Genomic DNA, 23,037 nt, shown 5'->3' on the forward strand with positions numbered 1-23,037 from the left:
AAGTCCTCAAGCTGAACAACTTTTGGACATAAAATGTGACCATCCTCTGTATTCTTTAGTGTAGCTGTTGCATAAATTGGTGCAGTCTCTTGTTGGCAAACTTCTTACAAAGGACCAACAATTGCTCAAAGGTTTCTTCTGTGTTTGATGGTTTGGGTGGTCATGATAATGCTTCTGCAGCCTGTTATTGAATTTAAACTCTCCTTACTTGCTTTCAGATAAAGTAGTGTTTTCTTTGCACAGAGACCTCATCAAATTTACTCCTTGTGTCAGTATTTGTCATTTTGGTATTTTTCAGTCTGTGAGTGAGGCCTGAGTCAGGAGTGAATCAGCACTGCTTTTGATTGACGGACAGCTTGGTGGGAAACAAGGCCTCAGGAGAGCAAGAGTCCGATAACAGGAGTGAAAAGCGTCGCCACGGCAATATCATCTTTCAGTCTTCACTGCCACTCGTCTTTCACAACATGGCCTCTGGGGTAGCACCGTTCTCCTCTGTCGCTGCCTCTTTGGGGATGTAGAAAGACAGAGGACACGGACACACATTCCTGCATGCTGCTACAGAGGAAAGCTGGGCAAGTGTCTTCAGACTTTAAGGTCCCTAACGGATGGACAAACTGTGTTAAGCGTCAGTACTGTTATCATTACAACTAATGTTTCCTGTTTTTGTGGAATCGTTTAATGTTTCAAAGGGACCTCGTAGGACAATAGAATTTATAGGAAGGTGCTGTCTCTGATTTTATATGTTCCTGTGTAACATCGAAGGCCAATGCGTGTGGCTCGAGAGCCCATCATGGCCAGACCGCTGCTGAAGATCCACCGCTATTTCCGGCGTAAACCGGTAACGCTTTTTCTCTTTTATCCTCCTCTACCCTCACTGCTGGCAGTCTTGTTTTTCCTCCACTCCGGATTCTCCAGCGGGACACTTCCACCACTGGAGCTTCTGGAAGCGGCCGTGACCCACTATATCTGAAGGTGGGGCCAGCACAGGTGGTGGGAGCTCTACCCTCTGATGGTCTCGGGCTTCTAGGAAGGGTATTTAAGGAGACACGGAGAACCCCCCGGAGATTTGGACCCCCGTGGATGAAGGAAAATGGGGCACAGCATATACCAGAGTGGGCCGGAAGAGGAGTCGATCATACCAGCAGCTGGAGGATCATGGAGCCAAAGAAAAAACCACCAAGAGATGGGGATAATGGGAGAGGTAGGTAGGTAGAACAGTTTCCATTACCATTTCACCCTAAGATTTAACCTCAGACAATCTTGACCAGTTATAGTCATAGAAAATTCTCTTATATTAACCATAATTTCAAGAATGTATAGCCAGACTATTGGCCAAAAAACTAACAAATAATAAACTTCAAAAAAAAAACAAAAATAACAACAACAAAAATAAAAAAAAAAATAAAAATAACAATAAAAAAAAAAAAAAAACAAAAAAAATAAAAAACAAGATAATAATAATAAATAATAATAATAATAATAATAATCAGAAATAAAAAATTTGAAAAAACAAGATTTTGAAAAAGGTTTATGCTAAAAGCAGTAAAAAAAAATTATTGTTTTTAAACAATCACCTCACAAAAATGGTTAGAGTTGTATAAAAACAAGACATCAAATCTTGTCATTTTGTGTAAAATAAAATCAGTTAAATATCTTAAATGTATCTTTGTAATTATGTTTAGATATTTACACTTGAAAATATGACCCAAATACTGATTTAATTTGTATTTTACATTTTTTTATTTAAGTATTTATTTTATTTTGGGGGTGGGGGGGACATAAAGATAACGGTCACCAGCCATTTTGGCTGGTGAAGCTACATGTAGTTGACAAGAACACAGTATGTCTGATGAAGCTGATTGACCATGCTGGTCTATGCGGTTATTAAGCATTTAAAGCACTGCTCTCAGTTTTTGTCTTTTCATCTTGGTATGCACAGAGGATTTAGCTTATTTAACAGAATGCAGAATATTTGCATGTTCTCGCACTGACATGGCACATGTGATTTATGTGTGTTTAAAAAATAAATTATCAATGTTGCACTTCTGTCAAGACACAGTTCTCCTCTAATGATTGCAACCTCAGACACTCAGTGGAGAAAGAGTCTTAATTTAGTGTCTTAAAGGAGGAACTTTGTGATTATAGAAACACTATGAGTGTTCCAATTGCCCAGTAGTGTCCTGCAAACGAAGTGACTTTACAGGGAAAACCAGTTATCCTGCTGAGGTTCCATATATGCCATATGTGTTTTAATTTGAAGGGCACTGCGAGCATCATGAGGAATAAGTGCATATACATCAATATATCACTTCACAGGAAGTGGAGATTAAATTTACCTGATAAGTCACTGCATATATAAAACATGGATTTATAACATCCTATATGGTATATATAGAATTGTGCATTTACATGATATCATCATAATACTAAAAAATAATCTGTGTGACTCAAGTGCTGCAGGGCATCCACAATGAGCTCATTTTTGTCAAATGAAGTGCACTCGGTGCTGTGAGTACACAGTAAAACACTGTGTGCCCCTGTGAAGCACAATGTGGCTGTTGATTAGAATGAGGTGATTGAGCCTTCGAGATCAGAAGAGAAATGATTCAGCATGTCAGTGGTCAGTTGTTGCAGACAGTCGTCATGGTATTAAGGCCGTAGTTGAAGCTCAGTGGAGTATGGCAAAGCACCTCTGTCTTTAAAGCTTTAAGCTGGAGGAATGAAGTGCCCTTTTGGTGACTGTTTTAAGTAAATAATAAATGTGTGTCTGAGTTTTTTTTCTAATGATTGTAGAATAGCACATTTGTTAGTTTCATAGCCTTCAGTTGATGTTTCATAGCTCCTAAAATATCTTGTTGCTGAGCAGTAGGCACAAAATAATCTTAAAATCAGGAAATGTATGATAATTCATTTTTTTGTTTAATTAACAGAATAAGCAGTATAGAAAAAAATAAACTTGATGCTTTTAAATAAAACTTCATTTGAATGATCAAAGTGAAAGCATTGATGGGTTAGTTATGGTTAAGTTTTGTGGAGCTGGAAAAAATGACTTTCTCAAATCCCCAATATTCCTGTACATAAAACATAAAGTCAGTTCCATTAATCTTTGAAAAGTAAAACTTCTTCTTTGAGGTGATCCCATTTAGGGCTGTGCGATATGGGAAAAATCTAATTGAGATTTTTTTTTTTTGACAGATATTGTGATTGTGATTTGATTTGCGATTTTTAAATTTGCAGTCAAGCTTCAGCTCAATATTGTCAATAATGTGCAGCAAAGTATGAATAACTTAAACCCATCACCCTGCAAAAAACCTATTTAGACTCATCTCTTTCATTTTGAAGCTTAAGTTACATAAGATTTTTTTTATTTGCCTTATTATTGATCTGACCCCGTAGACGCCATAATCCTTCTCTCCGTGGCAGTCATGCATATGCTCTTGAACAGAGTAATATGGGCGTCCACATCACAGGCATTCGGGAGAACGGATTGCTCACTCTAGCAAATCACTCAACATCTCAGATTCGCGATAATATCGATTTCGATTAATCGCACAGCCCTAATCCGATTCGTGTCGATTGAATATCCATGATGTGATGTGACTTGTATCATATTTTTGTCCTTCTGTAAAAGCATGTTTGAGGGGTGTTTGGTGAAGGTCTTGGATGTATGAAGCAGAAATATGATATTGCAATCATTTTTTTTAGGCGCAAGTTACAAGTGAACTTTGTGGGTCCTTGCAAAAATAAAGCATTTTCCTCTGTGAAACAAGACGGACTGATTCCTCAAGTCTCACCACAGTGCCCTGAGCTAACTCACTATTGTTTTACACAGAAACCCACAAAAAGGCAAAAGAAAGCCAATAAGTGGATTTTCTAAGTCCTCAGGTCATCGCCTTTATCCATAGTGAAGTTTAAGAGGTTTTTGAACAGATGGTTCTCAAGTGTAACCCTCAGGGCCTCCAATATAAAAAAAACTGCACTCTTCAATTTTAACAGTCAGATGTTGTATGACTTTAGCAGTCTACTTCTGATAAAGAGGAAGCCACTATGTAATAATTGTGCCGATTGTATCTTCATGATTGTAAAAGAACACAACAAATCTTCAAGGAAGTCAAGGACAGGAACATGATCTCAGACACCCAACATCCTTGTCTGTACTCTACACAGCAGCAGACAGGCTGACAGTACAGAGGTGGAAATGCATGACTGTCACTCTCTGTTATGTTGCGAGTTTACAGAGTAGTGTTTTTAAGTACAAGTGCTCATGTGGAAGTACAATCCTTTTTTCTTGCATTTCGTAATCTGATGTATTTTTGGGAAATGAAACAGGATATATTGAATGAGGAGAAATAAAGCGGAATTGATTTAACAGAAACTAATGATATAATAATGCAGAGGAAAGCTGTATTTGTGTAATATTTCTATAATAGATTTAAATATAATTATTATATTTTATAATTTTAAAATAGCATGTACCATTGAATCATGAAGATCATGGGACAATGTATTAAAGCATAGGGGGTAAATTTTCGAGGTCATGTTGAGAGACAATATTCCTTTTTTTGTCTTCCATGTGCTGTCTCTGTCTCCACTCTGCCTCCCTCAGGACACTTTTAGAACTTTTACCATGTTTCATGTCTGTCATAGTAGTAATAATATTAATGTTATTATTATATATAATGTAATGGCCAAATATCAGACACACAAAAGCAAAGAAAAAGACCTATCTTTTTTACATTAAATAGGAATATAGGCCTATTTTTATAAAAAATATATATTTACAAAAGTTTTAGCATTCTGGTTAACAAAAAAAAATATAGAGGCAAATTTGATCTTAAAATAAAAATTTTATGATATTGAATTTATTTAAATGTTATGTGAAACTATTATAATTCATCCCTGTTCCCCTCTTCATTATTATTTCATATGTTCAGAGCAAACGGTTCATGCAGAGACCTCATCATGTGAGTACAGCAGAGCATCATTATCTCTGTAGTCATGCTGCTAGTGAGTGTTTCATCCTTGCACTTAGCTGCTTCACAGAATGCCAGTCCGTGATGATGAATAGAGCTTGACTTGTAGAAAAGCAGATTACTGAGCTTGCCCTCATGATATACGATTAACTCACAGCTCGGGATCCTGCTCACTGCTTTTTAGACAATTGCAATTACTGTAATGTTGTGCTGGTAAGTGTGTATGTGACAGAACCAGCTTATCTCAGCTATTAGAAAATACATTAAAACCTAATGGGGACTGATGAGATTACAGAGGAAGAATGGATGTCATGCAACAGGGCGTTTTGGATCATTTTTGTGCATGTGTGTGTCACAAATGGATGAGATTGATGAAGCAGATGATGCATCCAGTTTGCATCAGACTGTGAATGTTTTCGAGGAACAAAATGCCTGGAACAATGTGACCATATCCAAACTCTTGATGTTTTATAATGTCTTATGTTCACAGGCTGTTTACATATGAAATGGTGTTCTACATACAGCTACTCTACAATGCATAATGCAGTTGCAATGGAAGTCGATGGAGAGAAGCAGAATAAACTGGATAAACATTAAAATACACACAAATTATAGCTAATTAATTATTACAGACTTAAATATACTAAAATGTGACGCCTGGACTACAAAACCAGTCTTAAATTGCTGGGGTATATTTTTAGCAATGATCAAAATACATTGTATGGGTCAGAATTATTGATTTTTTCTTTTATGCCCAAAAATCATTAGGATATTAAGTAAAGACCATGTTCCTTAAAGATATTTTTGTATTTCCTATTTCCTACTGGAAATATATAAAAAAGCTTAATTTTTGATTAGTAAATAACAATGCATCGCTAAGAACTTCATCATTTGTTCAACTTTTATAGGCAATTTTCTCAGTATTTTAATTTTTTTTGGCACCCTCAGATGCAGGATTTTCAACATAGTTGTATCTCAGCCAAATATTGTCCTATCCCAACAAACCATATTTTATTAACAGCTTTTCAGATGATATATAAAATCTAAATTTTGAAACAAAATGATACTTAAGACTGGTTTTTGTGGTCCAGGGTCACAAATTATAATATTCTTGTGTTAACTAGTGTAATAGAATAATAAACTATAACATACCATTCACAATATTTCACATACTTATAATATTTAGATCTGTAACAATTATCTGATGTTAATTTATTAATAAAAAATGTGTAATACAATTTTATAAATGCTTTCAGGCGTGTTTGAAATACCTTAAAGTGATGCTTTTGCGTCCTTAAAATGTGAATATATTAACTGAACAAATAAACTATGTAAAATTGCCTGCTCCAGAGCAAGTCATAAAGATCTGATTGTGATTTTAACTGTTTTGGCCACTAGAGGGCGTTGTGTTTCATCTTTTTGTTTAAAACGATTAAACGTACTTTACAATGTTGAATGTTATTCCTTTATCCTGAATCAGCAGGATTTACATGTGAAGAGAGTTCAAATCAGCACTTTTTTTCTTTTTCTCAAAATTGTTGGTACTAGAAATTAGCGTCCTTAAAATGTGAATATTTTAACTGAACCAAATAAATATGTAAAAATTTCCCTGGTCCAGAGCAAAGTCATAAAGATCTGATTGTGATTTTACTGTTTGGCCACTAGATGGTGTGTTTGTGTTTCAACGTTTAAACACGATTAAATGTGCTTTACAATGTTGAATGTTATTCCTTTTTTTGAATCACAGGATTTACATGTGAAGAGAGTTCAAATCAGCACTTTATTTCTTTTTCTCAAATTCTGTGTGATACTGGAATTAGCAGTATATATTTTTTTTTAACATCTTTCTCGTTTTAGCAAAGTACATCGGCTGTTATGTTGATGACACACAGAAACGGGCTCTTAGAGGGGTTTCCTTTTTTGGACTACAAAAAAATGGACTGTCTTCCGTTGCCAGCCAGGACAGCCTGTGCTGAGAGGTATGTGCAATTGAAACGTTTTATCCCCATGTACAAGAACACACACTTTTGTGTCATGATAAGGACTTTCTTTTGAATTGTAGGCTGTGGTTTATATACTCTGCTTAATGATGTTTTTTGTGCCCTAACCACAGACCACAAGTTTGTTTAAACTTTTTTATGTGTGACTAACAGATGACTGTTTCCCCACAAACAAATGATTTCAAAGTTTTACTGTCCTATTAAGATGACATTTCATCCCAACAATGATTGGTAGAAAAATGGACTCACACATCCACACAAACACTCTGTTAACATATTAACATGTACGATACACATACATACACATTAAGTCATCATAACATGTAATTGCTCTCACCCTAGAGATGATGACCCTTAAACTGACAAACATAAGCATTTAACACTCATTACACTAATCTAATTCCCTTAACCCTTGATTAACTGAGAGGGCAGGGTTCTCAGATATGCCGTTCCCCTGATAGTCATCTGATGTTTCATGTCACTAAGATTTGTGCTTAAATATCATTTTCATGATGTGTGCTCACAATTGTTTAAAAAAATGTTCCGTTAGGGATAGTTCATTAAAACAAAAAAAAAAAAAAAACTTTTCCACATTTCTTTCCAACTCTGATGTAGTTTCTTTTTCTTTGGAATACACTGAAGAGATACTGAAGAATTGCACGGATTGTTCTTTTCTGTGGTACAACAAGAATCAGAACTAAAGCTTTTAAATTTGAACAAGGTGCATTAGCGTAAACATTATGAAAGTAAAGATGGTCAGTACGACTCAGTCATACTAAGGCATATGATAGAAACTGAATGAAACAGGAACTTAAATGTACAGGAATCTAAACAAACTGATCAAAATTTAAGTCATTATTAACTGAACCTTTTAAATCTGATATTTTAATGAATTGGTTGATCAATGGTTCTCAAACTTTTAGGCTCCAAAGCCCCCCCATTGTCCAGATAAATTTTCTGTAAATTTCCATAAATTTAAAAAAGGAGCTTAACTATTTCAACATTAAATTAAAACTATTTCTTTTAAATAAAATTCATGATTCCAGAAGTTTTGAGAGCTGAATGTGCTTTAGGGATCCCACTCTTTTTTTATCTCTATGAGACATTATTCTCTAATTGTTACGTTTTACTGGATTAGGAATAAAGATATGGATTTAAAAAGTGCTTATGGCGCTTGAAGATTTTATTAATTTACATTACAAGTCTAGAAATCTCACTTTCAAAATTAGGCTTCCTTGTTTTCCAAGACCATCGAAATGTTTCTTCAAAGAAAAAATATAGTTGTTGAGGGAGAGTAGACATAAAGTATGCATATCTTGATTGACTTTTTTTAGCTTATGTAGCTATTTTGTAGCTTGTTTTGTCGTATTTTTAAGTCATTTTGAGGCTCCCTTGGAAGTTTGCTCCCTCATAGTGTGCTCTGGCTAATGCCAGAGAACAACAAACATTCATCAGTCAGTCAAGATCATGATTTGATTCACTGATCCAGTTCCTGCAGTTTGCTGCTCACTTGATAAAATCTAAATCAGTGAATATAGGGACTTTTGGGTTTGCTTCTCACCAATGCAATTAGTATGTCCTCAAAAGTCTTGAAATGTGTTATTGTCTACTATTTAATGATCATTTTATTTTGCTTTTACATGCTTGTGGCATCACCATTCATTATATTTCATGGAAAATAACAACCAACCAGTTTTTCCACAGTAAAAAAAAAAAAAAAGAGAGACATGCAGGTTTGGGACAACATTAGAGTGAGAAAATGAATTTTCATGTTTGGGTGAACTATTCATGTTGCTTTTCACTTTCATTCCTGTTAGCATTCTTGTTTACTTCCTCTTTTCTTCAGTACCTCATCCCTATCGCTTCCATTTATTCTTAACATCAGTCTTTGACTTGGAAAAGCCACAGAAAAGATAGAGAGGGAAGAAAAAGGGTTGAGGGATTTTGGCGTCAGGACTGCTTTAAAGGGAGAGCAATGTGAGTTACAGAATGAGCAATTTGAGAGGAGAGAGCCAACAAAACAAAAGCAGCCCCAAAGCTCCCACTCACAACGTTCAAGAATCCTGCCTCCCTCATATTGAAGAAATTAGGAGAAGACCGCAGCCTGCAGAGGGTGCATGAGCCAGAAACTGAAGAAAGACATTCTTATACTGTCCTCCTTTGATATACAATCATCAGCATGCATGTGAAATCGCCCTCATGCATACTGTGTTTCAAAGGATACAGCTCTATGTTTATGGACAACAGTTCTCTTGAAGCTTTTAAACCAGAATGTCAGCTAGACAGTGCTTCACATTGTTTAAAAATCTGAAAATAAGAGAGTTGGAAAGGAAGGGGTGTCGAGGACTGGAGGAGCACAGTAACTCTCTATGGTCCAACCAGAGATTTTTAGATTTATACAACAAAACTTCAAACAAAGGCACAGTGCAATTTCCAAGAATGGCAAAACCTTTCCAAGAGTGCTTGGAAAACTAAAAACTTCACATAGTGCCAGTGAGCTGAATTTAAACTGACTCCTTAAGCAAAACAGGAGTAACTTGCATCATCATTTCTGAATTTGAGGAAAGGAAAACTGCTGGTTATGTAAGAACAATAAAACCAGTGACGTAGGCAGAATTTTGTTTTTGGTCGGGCCCTGGCCAAAAGTGGGCGTGAACTAGTAACTAATGGACGGAGTCAACTCTCAGTATTCTGGTTATTTTAAATTTTTTCTTTTATCCCTCATTGAAAAACAAAACCATAGAGAACACAGTGGAAGACACACATAGTAAAACTACCACCATCTCTGTCTCTGTCATGATGGGGACATGTGCCTATTGGTCAACATAACCTAAAAGTCATTCACTATAGCCCCAATCCCTAAATACTGTTGCAGATTACAATAGGCCACTCAAACTATAAAGTTAGAAGCTGTGTAGAAAGATTTTCTCACGCAAGGTCACGAATGTCTGCTCAAACTAATACGAATGCAAACAACACAGATGTGAAGCTTTGTATCACTTTGTCCATTAAGTCATAGAATATCAACATACAAGAGAACTAAAGCTATAACCTGTCCACATACAAAACCTGAGTAGCAGTTAGAACAAAAAAATGAAATACTGCTTTGTTTATTCCAAAACAGAAGCCATTAAAAATTTTATTTGTATATTTTAATTTTCATTTCATCATTCTACAGTAAATGTTTAAAGATTCAAGGCACTGTATTTCCTCATCATATTTCCTCAAATATATTAGATATAATTGAAGAGTATAAAATTATATTATTCATATTATATAATGTTTTTTATTTATGAATTTTCATTCATTATTAATATTAATAGGCCTAGATATTCGGAAATAGGTGCAGTTAGTCGTTGGTGCGTCAGTCGCAAATATAAAAATAATCTTTGGTGAGGACATCTGGCAACATTCTTGGCCAAAATTCTTTAGACACGCACACTAACACGACTTTAAAAACACCACACTGAAAACACTGGATGAGCCCAAAAATTACATTCATAATCAGCCTGAGAGTAATGTGTTCCCGTCTTATATAGAATGGAAGTGGATCAGCCTGCACTTGGGGCCTATTCCATCATAGTGGGTAGGCCTTTATGGGACCATCAGGCCCATTCTGCTAGCTAACCCCTGAACTAAACCACATGCTTTCTGTCGTTTACAAGATCTGTATCCTACATGCACACCCATGTTCACCACAAAGGCCCTCAGTATAAATTGAAAACTCATTACACTCCCCCTGAACCACCCTGTTATTAAGTAACTTGATCATGTGGCCAAATGTGACAGTTCATGAACACACCACTTGTTTAACCTACATTTTTTCAGCTACCACCCCAAATACTTAAACTACTAGGCTATATAATGACCCAGTGAACATATATGCAGTAATGCATATGTGTTTTTTTGTAAAAAACAATGGCTATACTAAATTTATCCCTGACCTCCCATTGTTTTTTACGCTTATTTGTTTATTGTTATTGTTTAAAGTATGTATTGTCTGGTTTCTGTTTTTTTCTCCATTTCTGTCACTGATGGAGTTTTGGTTCCTTGCCACTGTTCTCCTTTGGCATGCTTAGTGTGGGGATGCTTGACTGATTGCACAAAACACTAGAAGAGAGCTGAACTGGATGATAATATCACTGAATCATCAATGCACTGACTTTAGCTGGAAAAATGATTCTTTGTTATTGTCTTCTTGCATTATTGACAAACTATTTTCCTGCTTGACATTGTAAAGCTGCTTTGACACAATCGATATTATATAAAGTGCTATACAAATAAAGGTGATTTGACTTGTGCAGTCTATTTTTATGTAGAATATTGTTTACTATGGAGAATAATTGCATTTCTCTCACAGTGCGTTTAAAGTGTTTATGAAAATTCACTTTTGTCTGTTTTGCTAAATGGATGTTATAGATCTTCTTGTAAAACAGTTCAGCGCATTCATATGTTTGTTTGTTTTTCCGTCTTTCTTTCCGGGGGGTTTTTTTTTTTTAACCCTCATATTGTGTCCAGTCATTTTGACCTGTGGAAGATTTTCAAATTTATCACATTTGACTAAAATCTATTGACTTTGCTCAAACAGGTATAACAACTTCACATAATGTTTGTACAAACCCGATTAAAAAAGTTGGGACACTGTACAAATTGTGAGTAAAAAAGGAATGGAATAATTTACAAATCTCATAAACTTATATTTTTGTTCACAAAGACCTTCAGAATATTAGATAACATATCAAATGTTGAAAGTGAGACATTTTGAACATGTCATGTCAAATATTGGCTCATTTTGGATTTCATGAGAGCTACCCATTCCAAAAACGATGGGACAAGGTAGCAATAAGAGGCCGGAAAAGTTAAATGTACCTATACAGGAACAGCTGGAGGACCATTTTGCAACTTAATTAGGTCAATTCGCAACATGATTGGGTATAAAAAGAGCCTCTCAGAGTCGGCAGTGTCTCTCAGAAGTCAAGATGGGCAGAGGATCACAAATTCCCCCAATGCTGCGACGAAAAAATAGTAGTGGAGCAATATCAGAAAGGAGTTTCTCAGAGAAAAAAAACTTGTAAAGAGTTTGAAGTTATCATCATCTAACGTGCATAAATTCATCCCAGAATTTCAGAGAATCTGGAACAATCTCTGTGCGTAAGGGTCAACGGCCAGAAAACCATACTGGATGCCGTGATCTTCGGGCCCTTAAACGGCACTGCATCACATTACAGGAATGTTACTGTAACTGGAAATCACAACATGGGCATCAGGAATACTTCCAGATAACATTGTCGGGCGAACAACAATCCACTGTGCCATGCGCCGATGCCAAAGATGCCAAAACTCTATAAGTCAAAAAAGAAAGCCATATCTAAACATGATCCAGAAGCCGCAGGCGTTTTCTCTGGGCCAAGGCTCATTTAAATAGACTGTGGGAAAGTGGGAAAAACTGTTCTGTGGTCAGACAAATCAAAATTTGGAAGTTCTTTTGGGAAAAACTGGGACTCCATGTCATCCGGACTAAAGAGGACAAGGACAACCCAAGTTGTTATCAGCGCTCAAGTTCAGAAGCCTGCATCTCTGATGGTATGGGGTTGCATGAGTGCGTGTGGCGCCTGGGCAGCTTACACAATCTGGAAAGGCACCATCAATGCTGAAAGGTATATCCAAGTTCTAGAACAAACATATGCTCACATCCAGACGTCGTCTCTTTCAGGGAAGACCTTGCATTTTCCCACATGACAATGGCAAATCAATTACAACACATCATGGCTGCGTGAGAAGAAGGATCCGGGTACTGAAATGGCCAGCCTGCAGTCCAGATCTTTCACCATAGAAAACATTTGCCGCATCATAAAGAGGAAGATGCGACAAAGAAGACCTAAAGTCAGTTGGCAACTAGAAGCCTGTATTAGACAAGAATGGGGACACACATTCCTATTCCTAAACTTGAGCAAACTTGTCTCCTCAGTCCTCAGACGTTTGCAGACTGTTATAAAAAAAGAAAGAGGGGATGCCACACAGTGGTAAACATGGCCTTGTCCAAACTTTTTTGAGATGTGTTGATGCCATGAAATTTAAAATCAACATATTTTTTCCCTTAAAATGATACATTTTCTCAGGTTAAAAACATTTGATATGTCATTTATGTTGTATTCTGAATAAAATATTGAAATTTTGAAGCTTCCCCATCATTGCATTTCTGTTTTTATTCACAATTTTTACAGTGTCCCCAACTTTTTGGAATCGGGTTTGTACTTATTGTCCTTTTTCCCTATAAAAAAAAAAATGACTGGCCTACAAAAAAATGCCATATTATTACCAAATGTTTAATTTTGGAACTGATTGATTGCAGACCTCATTGATCTAGAGCTTTTGCACCTCAGTTTGACTGTGAATATCGCCAATACTTTTGTTCTGGTTTGTATGCACCCAGAAAAGTCTATTGTACAGTTTCTATTATCTCTTTCTGTTTGTGCATTTTTGGTTTTAAACATTTTTTTTAACAAGTTTTTTGCACATTTTGTTTGATATTTTGGGCACTTTTATTACTCAATGTGATAGAGTAGAGAAGTGTCAGTGTTGGGAACAGGATACACAAACATGGCTTCATTATCGCACTTCTTCATAAAACCCATAGCTTAGCATGTCAGATCAATGGCAGTCTGCCCTGACATTGCAATGAACTGACATGAACTAATGATGATTTCTCTCTGTCTTGTGTTATTTAGGGTTATCTCTATGCGGGTCTGGAGTTTGGAGCCCCCCCCCCGAGTGCTACCTGTGGCCATAAGATCCAGGCACCCCAATGTGTCACCAGAGACTGAATGTAAACAAATTGGGAGTTGTAAAGGTGAGAAGAGTAACCTCTGTGGAGGACCTAATCGACTGTCCCCATATATAGACTGGAGCTGAGCCAGGAGTGAAGTCGGCCCGCAGATGTGAGTATCTCATGACACCGACACATACACTTACACACATGCATCTGCAAGCTCACACTTGCATGTATCTGTCAATCTCAAAACTCAGCAGAAGGAACCAGAAAGGAAACAATGGACTTATTTCTTACAGGAAATTGGGTAAGCCATTATGTAAGGTCTCATTTGTTAATATTAACTGCTTCAGGTTGACATGAACTAACACGGAACAATACTTCTAACAGCATTTATTAATCTTAAAGTTAATATCATTAGTTATTAATCCACTTTTAACTTTTAAAAGGTTACAGTTGGTTAAATTTGAGTTAATGTGCTGTGAACTAATATGAACAATAAAACAAAGATTAATAAAATGCTGTAAAAATATATTGTCCTAATGTTAACAAATGAGACCCTTAATGTTAAGTGTTAACAGGAAGTCTTGTTTATCTTTAAGCTGTTTTTTAGAATCCATTTAATATTAATTAGAATCCATTTAGAATTAATTAATATTTTCTTCTAGTGATTGTGGAAAAAATCTATCACTTTGTTTGTTGCATGTTTGTTTTTTTCCTATCTCAATCATTTGTGTCTATCTATTGTATCTCTGAAAAATGCTTTTTCACAGCATTGGTTAGCTCCTTCTCACGATTTTCAATCATCCATTTCCAGATCTTTATGGCACATCCTTGACCCTTTTTCCTTATGCCTCTTGTTTCCTTTATTAATCAAAAAAGTAGCACAGGCAGAAACTTGTGACATTCCACCCTGTGTTTCCTGAATAAGCACTTTTCTCATGTGGACAGGATGTCTGTGTGCGTATGTGATAAAACAATGCCAGTAGTTGTGCAGGAACAACTTAGCCTTTGATCAAAACCATTGGCAGAGCCTGGTTTTACCAAGTGCGACATGTTCCTGGATCAACATCTTTGTGTGAACATTGTGATTAACCAATCAGATTTGAAGAACCAGTTTATAGTTTTTGTGAAGTTTAGGATTACAGTCATTGTTTGATGCTTGTATATCAGTGTCATTCATCTATTATTTTTTCTGATTTTAGGGATTACTCATGGTTAAGGTTAGGTTTAGGTATAGGGATATGGTAAAGACTAAATATTTGGATTAAAATGTTGTTCCAGGGTCAACAAAATATGCTGACCTAGGAACACATCTAACTCAGCAAAATCAGGACGTGCAAAAAAACCATTGTACGGGCCCCGAGGATTTCCATTTTTTTTTAATCAGTCAGTCAAAAAAAACCATTTACAAAACAGTAGCTGATGAGGTATTCATAGACAAGCAACACTCCCATTTTCCTCAGAAAAATGGTATGTATGTAGTTGTTTTTTGTCGTTTTTTTACCCTTTAAAAATTCATACTTATTTATTTTGCTTTTTAGATGGGAGTGCCATCTTCAAGGGATGTTTCAAGAGGCCATACAACGTGACCCTGGCGCTTCCTGCTAGTGCCGTTATTAACAACATGTCAGTGGACAAGTGTGTTGACATGTGCACAGAGAAAGTGAGTATGCATGCATGATGTGCGTCTTGTAACAGTATCTCTCTTATTACTGTGTTTGTAGTCTATCCTATATGATCTCTTCCTTTTTTGTCTGTCATAGGAGTACTCTCTGGCAGCCTTGGCTGGAGAAAAATGTCACTGTGGCCCTTTCCTACTCCCCTCTTCACCCTGCATGACCGAGAGGATGAGTGAACTGTGTCTTCAGCGCTGTGCAGGAGAAGACTTTGAGAGCTGTGGAAACAATGACTTCTTTGTAGTGTACCAGACCCAAGTGCAAGGTAACATTAGCTTGTTTGGATAAAAACAATGTGCCCAGGCCAACGCACAGGCAGCCCACATGCACAATATTTTTCCTTCTTAAGACAACACACGTCACTATAGAAGCACGAAATATAGCCCAGCACATTCGGTCTTCACAGTGTTTCAATTGTGTGATGAGCTCTATGTGAGCAGAGATGGGCATAAATACATGAAAATGTATTTCAAATAAAAATTCAAATACTGCGTGGAAAAAATGTATTTAAATACAAATACAGTATTTTGTATTTTGAAAATACACAAAATACATGTGAAATTGGCCATCCAATAGGCATACCTATTGGCTGAAATCCATCTGGACCTATTCTGAATGCAAAAAAACAAACCAAAAAAAAAAAAAAAATCCATTTTACATACCTCTTCCCTTATCCTGCCCTGTAGGAAATACAAAAACTACAAAAAAAAAGAAGGAAAGGAAAAAAAAAAAAAACTTTTATAATTATATCATGTATAGTTTATTTTGTGTTGTATATGAAGTTTATTCAAATTAGAAAGTTTATCTAAAATGTAAATTTTCTAATTAATTTATTTAAAAAGCATTTAACACTGTTACAATTCAGTACTATTTAATCAGTATTGTTTCAAACAATATTGTTTAATTTAGTGTTATACATATGTTATCATATTTAAACAGTATGTTTTGTTCTAATGACACAAGTAATAATCTCAAGTTTATGACTTTTATATGATTTGATTCTTTTGTGTGGGTTTATGTAGTGTACTTTCACATTTTCACGTGTCCTACAAAATGACTTACAACCTTATCAGTTTATATGTGAAGAAATCCATTTATTTATAAACTTCACAAAATGATTGTTTGACAAACTACTCGGCAAACTTCTTCCTTTTACCGCTGCTTCATCTCGGAGCGCACGTACAAAAAATCTGCCTGCCAACGTGCGAGTGTGAACTTGAATTCACACTTATAACACCCAGTTCGACTGCACCAAGCACACCACACTCTATTACTCAACCACTATTACCTCGATTGGCCTTTTTCTATGTTAAGGATTTACAAAAAGTTAAATGAACTAGCCCTAACATGCAGTAATGCTTTAAACACATTTGACAAGCTAGTTGATAAAAAAAACAACAACCGATAAACTATCAAACTGATTGGCTAACGCTATTTTTTCCCCCTTGTTGGTTGCTCTTTTATTCTTTCATGTTAACTGAAGGCAAATTAAGCTCTATGCTCTATTTTAACTTGAATCAATACGTATAATTGACCATGACATCCTCACTTCATTTTATTCCAGAAAAGTCGCTCACCCCTAATGCTGAGTGGAGCTGTAGCCCTCTGCACATCTGCCCTGCTCCCTGATAAAGAGGTTGACTGGCACAAAGCTATTATGTATTTTGGAAATACAAAAATACTAATCTTAAATGTATTTAAATACAAATTACATTTGACTTTTTCCAAAGGCTTTAAAATATAAAATACAAAATAGTATTTTGCATTTCAAATACGTATTTTAAATACATGTATCTGAAATACTGCCCATCCCTGTATGTGAGATTTTGTGGCTGCTTATCACTTATCAAGGTTGACCCTCAGATCTGCTAAATTCATACTTCCTCTACACTTCCTCTGAGTTTGCTTTCAAAGTAAAACAGTTTTGCTTTTTTTTTTTTTTTGCTTTGGTTTCAAACAGTGGTCAAAAGTCATGGCTTCAACAAAAGACTATTTGGCGCTAAATTGATAGAATATATCATGCATTTACAGATATCTGCAGATGATTTCAATAAATGCATGTTTGTGACACTTAAATGCTGCAACTGGCAGGCAGAGCCTTCTTCTGAAACAAATGCAAATTTGTACTCAGCCTCAAAACCACAGAATTCTGATTTTTTTTTATTTGACTAACATTACCTGTGTAGATTAATGAACACAAAGGTCACAAGGATAACAAAGATTTACCGCTTTACATGTTCTTTACAGCTTTACACAAATGAGGTTAGTAAGGAATTTTGTCATGCTGTAACTGTTAACACACATTATCTCATTTCCTCTTTAGTTTCATAGTCATCCTTTCTGTGGTTCAAATTACGAATGGTCATCATGTACTGCTTCAAACCACATTTGAAATCTAAGAAAGACAACATTTGAAAAGACTGATTCAACTTGTCTCACTTCATGAAAATAGCAGCATATGTTCATGGTGATATGTGCGTCCATAAGCCTTTCCTCTGTTTATCACGCCACTCAAAACCTGATTGAGACATTTTACCTGTCTTTTAAGGAATGCAGAGATTCTGTGATTTGAAGACTTATTTTTTGTTTTTGCATATTGTAATGGTCACTTATAGCATTTATGGTAATTTGTGGAAAAATGACAACTGCACATGTACGTACAGTGTGTGCCTGTAAAGGTGAGCACTGCAGACTTTTGTTTAGACTTTAGGATTTTTTCACTTCAGTATCTTATGTTTGGTCTGGTATGTGTTCTTCATCTCTACAGATAATCGTTGTATGGACCGGCGCTTTTTGCCCACCCGTTCCAAGCACTTAGTGGCACTAGCTAGTTTCCCAGGCGCAGGGAATACATGGGCCCGTCACCTTATTGAGCTGGCTACGGGTTACTACACTGGGAGCTACTACTTTGATGGCTCACTGTACAACAAAGGGTAAACTTATCTTTTTGTTCTCCATAAGGCCATCTTTTTTGTCTCTTGCTTGCTGATGGTCTTCCTCTCTCTTTGATTTCTCTGCATGTGCAGGTTTTAAAGGGGAGAGAGATCACTGGCGTAGTGGTAGAACCCATATGTATCAAGACCCATGAGAGCGGCAGGAAGGAGATTGAGGCCTTTGACGCCAGCATTCTCATGATCCGGAACCCTTATAAAGCCCTCATGGCAGAATTTAACCGAAAGTATGGTGGCCATATTGGATTTGCCTCTCAAGCTCATTGGAGGGGGAAAGGTAAGAGATGAAAGCTTGTTCTAAAGCCTAGTGATCGCTCTACATATTTCACATAGGAAATGTGCATGTTATTGTCTCTGTTAATGAAATAGTTTCAGCTCACCAAAAAATAAAAACTTAAAAAATAACCACACACAAGCCTTCTTATACATAAGAACAGATTTGGAGAAATGCAATCATAAAAGAACTTGATAAACGTAGCATTATATCACTTGCTTACCAATGGATCCTCTGCATTGAATGGGTGCTGTCAGAATGAGAGTCCAAACAGCTGATCAAAAAACCCACACAATGATCACAAGTAATCCACATGACTCTAGTCTTTTAATTAATGTCTTGTGAAGTAAGAAACCCAAATCTATCATTAAGGTGTATTAGGTTTAAATCATCACTTCTGGCCACAATTCATAATAATGAATAATAATTCATTATAATTTATATTATTATAAATTAATTATTATTATAAATGATATAACTTAATAATCATAAAATAGGTAATAATAATGAATAATAATAATGCCATTGTTGTCCTCTCACATCCAAATCAACTGACATATTCTATAAAACTGTTAAAACAGTACTTGATCTGTGCATATTTTTCTCCTGATTCAGATTAGATGACTTTTTTCACTGGAGAAAGGAGTATTATGGATAGAGAACTATTTTTAGCTGGAAACAATGGTTTGAAGTTAAAAAACGTTCTCTTAATGTATTTGTTTATTAAAAAACACACAGCTTTTCACTTCACTGTGGATTACTTGTGAATCGTTGTGGTGTTTTTATCAGCTGTTTGGACTCTCATTCTGACGGCACCCATTCACTGCAGAGGATCCATTGATGAGCAAGTGATGTAATCCTACATTTCTGCAAATCCATTCTGATTAAGAAAGACATTTGTCAACACCTTGAATGGTGAGGGTGAATACATTTTCAGCAAATTTTATTTTTGGTCAAACTATTCCTTTTAACTTTCTTTTCAAACTGCTGCTATACTTATATTTTTTCACTATTACTATTCGTCCAGCTCCTCTTTCATATACACACTCTGGTTTGACATATTTTTTTGTCTTCACTGAGCTCATCACAATATTATCTGTATCTTAGGTCAGTTTGGTAGGCTAACAGCCCAGTGTTTATAATCAAATGTTTAAAAGAACTTCTGTTTTGTTCTTGCTGTTGCCATTAGTCTGAGGGTTATATTTGCTGTACTGCAGTCAAGAGTGTGCGCTTATCTGACACAAAAGCCGTAATTGTTTTTAAACAGGTTTTTAGTGTATACATTTTGAATAGTTAGTGGTTATAAAAACCATTAACCCAAAACACATTTTACTTGCAGTTAATGTAATTTAATTTTACTAAGATGTTGTTGCATTTATCAAAAGTTTGTAAACTATGGTAGTAGTCAGTAAATCGCTTTTTGCAAAGTTGTCTTTACCCCAATGAAGTCCATTTTTAAGCAATGTTTTCCTCTTGTTCTGCTTCTTTACAGTTTTTAATTTCACATTTTTTCACACAGAGAAGATATCCTTGTGACATTTAGGTGTCTTGTTTACTAAAATGAGCTTCTTCCTGTTTTTGTTTCACAATTTTCTATAAAGTTTTAAAACATTTAACACACCATGTTCCTCAGATATTGTTTCACTGTTCTTGTTGCCATGTCAGCATGCTTATTAATATAATATAATATATAATATAATTAATTCTTTCTGATGCATCACACTAACCGAAACGCAGAAGCATCTCAAAAAAAAAAGTATTTCTTTTGTATTCCATTCTTTTTACACTCCTCCAACATCATGATTATGATAATTTCATTCAGTTTGGTGAAAAAGTCATTAGCTCTTCATTAGCTTTTGTATTATTTTCTTTCTCTCCACTGATGAGAATCAGCAGAAAATGACATTCTATTACTTGAATACGAATAAGTGCATCACTTCGGAGTATGATTGACTTCTGCTTCTTCATTTCAGAAAAGTGCTGTCACTGATTAATAATATACTTTTGCAGTTCCACTATTGCAGCCTTTACAAAAACAAAAACAAAAAGTTGTTTTGGTACATTTGTCTGGTATGTCTGGCACATTTGTGCAGTGCTGTTACACATCTGGAGATACATGTCAAGCTTTTCTAATGCACTAAATCTTAGCCACAATGGCACAGCATGTTACTACAAGATGCTATTTTCAAGTTAGTTCAAGAAGTTAAACTCTTTCATTCTCTCTCAATCAGAGTGGCCGGAGTTTGTGAAGAACTATGCTCCATGGTGGGCATCCCACACACTAGACTGGCTGAAATATGGGAAGAAAGTTCAAGTGGTACACTTTGAGGATTTAAAACGGGACCTTTTCTCTTGGTTAAAAGGCATGGTAATCTTTCTGGGCCTAGAAGTCTCAGAGGACCGCCTGCTGTGTGTGGAAGGACAGAAAGATGGGAACTTCAAACGCTCAGGGCTGAGGAAGCTTGAATATGACCCTTATACGCCAGAGATGCGTGCCACAATTGATGGGCTAATTAAGACTGTGGACACGGCACTCAGAAAGAGAAACCTGCCGGGTGTACCTGAAGAGTACAGGCCCAGATGATACTCCTCTCTTCACTTATGCTTTTTTTCACAACACACCCCCCCGCCCCAGCTATACCCATTTTTCCCCTAGAATGTGAAATTGGTTATCATCATTCTCCTTCTTTGCTTTCAGTTTTAAGAATGGTATGTATTGCAAAAATTAACTGCTGAAGACTGTTTGTCCATTCATTAATAATCTACACTACATAGTAAGACATGGGCTTGTGCAACAATTTGGCTTTGAGTTTAATCACCATGGATTCATCTTCCTTAGGCACAATAATAAGTGTGTGGTAACTACAAATTCAGTTCAGTCATTAAGAAAAATGACTATTCACACATTTTATGAAAGTGTCTATTGCCATCAAGACATCCGGGACAGCTGTTTAGACACTACTGGACTCCTTTAAGCAATTCAGTCTCATTGGGAATATATGGACAGTGATTTCATTTTTAACATCTGAACCCCAGCTCCCTGTTACCACAAATATCTGTAAATTGCCTTGTTATGATGTTATGATGCTTCTTAAAACTGATCAGTCAACAAAAATCCTTACCATGTGCATTAGATAAATGCATGGGCAACTCGAAAACATGTTGGTGTACCACAAACACATGATACTTGCCTTCAGGGATTTGCAGGCAAATTGCAGCTCTTATTGAGCTATCGATTTAAATGAAAGCAACAAAGTTCTTCTGTTTTATGTTTAGAGCACTTTTAAGTTGAGATTGTTTCATCAAGTTAGCTTTTTTCTTACTGAGGTTTTAAGGTGTATTTGCAGTGGATGATTAAACAAATAATAATTTCATTGTGTGCTCACAAAGTAAAATAAATGGGGGCTTCTTGTAAATTGCTTAAAATGACATTTACTGACCCTTTACTCCTTTTCTCAATCACAATTATTTTAATCTGTTAAAGAGATACTGAAGTTTACCCCAAAATGAAAATTCATTCATTATTTTATTATTTTGAAAGACATGTTCTAAAACACAGCTCTTACATGAGAGGAGTTGTGAATCGATATTTGGAATCATGTGAGGATGAGTAAATGATGACAATTTTCATTAAGCAAAAAAAAATATGTCCCAGGTTAGACTGTGAGAGTAGTTGCACTGCATACTGTGTGAGGTGCATGCCCACAAAATCAAAAATTCCTCCCAAAATATCATTAGATGTCAGGTTTTGGATGCAATTATAAACTTGTTCCCTGTAGAAATGTTCAGAATTGTTATTTTTGTTTTTAGTGTTTTAATTGCAGGAGTTTTTATTCAAAACTGCAAATCAGCTTTATAATATATCAAATAATCTTGAAGGGGTGAAAGCAAGTGTGAAGCAATGTGCAAAAGAGAGAAAAAACACCTTGCGGGTAAATTTCTGCTTGACAGCTAGAGACCTAACAAATAACATTCAATATATGTAAATACACATATATATTTTTGTAATGCTCACAAGTATAATGACTTTAAAAGACAAAGTGTCACCTATATTTTTGAAAAGGCTTTTAAATTTGAGCATTACATGCTTTTCATTTCGAAAAGGAACAAAACTGAAGTGTCTTTCTGAATGCATTTTGTATGGAGTGAATGTACGGAATTTCTACCAAATAATTATGGAAATCAGAGAGTAATTGCCAACAATGCAAAGGAAATTAAATGATTTCAACAAGATTTTTATTATAATTGTAAGCTGAGAGTGTGAGTATGAGGAAAAGTTTTGCACTTGTTTGGATGATGTTTTGGATGACCTGACCAATAAATTGTAAAGCACCACATTCTCAGAGGCCCAACATTCATTTGTGTAGTTGCATAGTTTTATATTTATTTAA

General features: G+C 35.7%; 1 pseudogene; it reads left to right on the top strand.

Annotated features, from left to right (window-relative positions):
* Nucleotides 1-704: 704 nt before the first annotated feature.
* Nucleotides 705-22,983, top strand: LOC109066188 (annotated as a pseudogene).
* Nucleotides 22,984-23,037: the final 54 nt, after the last annotated feature.

This window comes from Cyprinus carpio, chromosome A5 (genome assembly GCF_018340385.1).
Source record: "Cyprinus carpio isolate SPL01 chromosome A5, ASM1834038v1, whole genome shotgun sequence".
Lineage (NCBI taxonomy): Eukaryota > Metazoa > Chordata > Actinopteri > Cypriniformes > Cyprinidae > Cyprinus > Cyprinus carpio.